The sequence below is a fragment of the Sinocyclocheilus grahami genome, unplaced genomic scaffold (genome assembly GCF_001515645.1).
Source record: "Sinocyclocheilus grahami isolate Dianchi unplaced genomic scaffold, SAMN03320097.WGS_v1.1 scaffold2033.1, whole genome shotgun sequence".
In the NCBI taxonomy this organism is placed as follows: domain Eukaryota; kingdom Metazoa; phylum Chordata; class Actinopteri; order Cypriniformes; family Cyprinidae; genus Sinocyclocheilus; species Sinocyclocheilus grahami.
The window spans coordinates 71,802-74,146 of NW_015507212.1; positions in this window are offsets into that span (position 1 = coordinate 71,802).

The window sequence follows — 2,345 nt, forward strand, 5'->3', positions numbered from 1 at the left end:
CCAAGATATGCCTGCTCTTTGGACTTGGATTTATGCTATGAAATTATAGTATCCTCCAGTACTGAAGGACACCTTTGATTTCATTCAATGGCTGAACCTAGAATGCAATCTCTGAAAAATCTTCTGATGTAGAAAGATGTCATTGTGGCGTGATGGAGCATTTTTCAGTGTAATTGTTCATGATTGATCATTATTGATTTAGAAAAAGGTAATTCTAGAAAATGGTAAATCTAGATTTACAAGGTGTCATAAAAGGGATGTTGATGTTTGGGGTTTTTTCTATTTATTTCCTGAGTGCAGCATGTGCAATTTTTCTTACAGTGTTAAATTGTTGATTTGATAGCATGCCTAAAAAATAATGACTTGAAGTAACATTGTTTTAAACAAATAAATGCCCTATTGTTGTGCTAACAATCTGTTTTCTGTCTTTGTATTAACAACTTTAAGTTTTGAGTACAGCTTACTTGAGAAATTTAAGGCAATCTGTTTCCACACATTTGTCTAGTAATGTGAACAAAGCAGACTTGTTAAGAGAACTGTTTTGTTTGAGTTCTGTGCACTAAGCTTAACTTACATCTCTAAGTTGGATGAACTTGTCAAATTGAGTTAGCAACACTAAAGTTTTCTGGTAACCTATACATATACACAAGTTACCTATACAAAGTTACAGTAAGTCTTATTAACTCAAAAATGATAAACTAATTTGCTTGAGAAATTTGAGGCAATCAGTTTCCACAGGTTTTCCTAGTAAGTTCAACTCATTACTTTTTACAGTGTGCATGTTCTGATAAATGACTTCTGAATCATCACAACTTCCTTTAGCTAAAAGATATGCATTCTCAGACTCACAATCATCAAAGGCTTGGGAGTTGCAATAAGGACCCGCACTGCCTCCCTCCGAATACGGGTCCGCTAGTTTCCCTCTTGTTGTGTCTGGGCAGAGGAATATTTAGGACAGTCCTTCTTTGTGTGCCCTGGGGAGAAGCATGCAAAACACAGTTTGTCTGTCATACAGCGTGTCACCGTGGTATGTTTGCTGTCATTACAGACTCGACAGGCACTTCTGACAAAACTTCGCTGCAGTCTGGAGCCACGTCTTGGGTTGGAAATATCACGAAATTGCATCCTGTCCATGAGCTGCTCCATCATTTCCATCATACGAGTGAGCAACTGACTCTCAGCCTGTTGTGTGTGTTGAGATATCGCTGGGGCCGGAGTTGAGCTGGAGTGCTGACGCTGTGCCTGACCTGGCGCTGACGTAGGCTCGGGCTGGTGGCATACCTGAGCATCAGGTGAAGGACAGAATGCTTGGATTGGAACAGCAGCAGACTCTGACTTGGGGTACATATGCTCACCACTGAACACTGTAGTTGTGTGGCTCCGTATATTCACACTAGAATGTCCCTGGCTCCTGAATTCCCTCTGGTAATCATCAATCCTGCTCTGTATTTCTTTTGCACTCCACTCTTGAATAGGCTTGCACCTGAATATGCTCGCTAAACTGGGGTCAGGACAGAATTTAACAAACATCCGTGTTACCTCCTCTCCTATGTTGTCAAAACGTTTGCCTTGTCTTTGCAGTCCCTCATCTGCCAGATCAGCCGCTTTGTTTATTCGAATCCAGTAGTCCACAGGATTCTCCTTCGCTCTGGGGAGAGTGGCATAAAAATCTGCGAGTGGCAAGCAAGAAGGTGCTTCACTGAAGTATTGCATAAGAATGCCATAAATTAACTCCGGGTTCTGTCTGACGTTGAGCATATCATCACTGCGCAGGCTAACCTTGACAACGTCCCTTGCCTTTCCAGCAAGTCTACTTATTATCTCTTCAGCTTGATCTTGAACAGGGCACATTTGCTTTCTTAAGCAAGATTTTGTCCTGTCCACCCACTCCTCGATGCCATATTTCTCAGAGCCATCACCCCTGAATGTGTCATGATCTGACTTCATGTGCACTGTAACTTGTTAACTTGTGGCTTGCGTATGTGTACACTGTTCTGTACGTGCTGGTGTCTGAGTGTAACTGAGTGAATTGGTTTGACAATCTGACAATCAATTAACTAAGCCAGCAGACACTAGTTTTGCAACTATTGAATCGCCAATATGCGAACCTAATTGGCCTACCATCTCTGTGAGGTGATCAAAAGCAATTCTATCAACGCCAGGTGTCGAAGTGAATGGACCCTCACCAGGAACCCGCCCAACAGGAGTACCACCCAGGGTCTGACTTAACCCAGTACCCCTACTGTCCTCAGCATGTAACTGTGGACGTCCAACCCCTTCACTGAAAATACCACCCGCTGTGTTACCAAGTAACCATGTACCCCTTCCTCTAGGGAAACCCATGT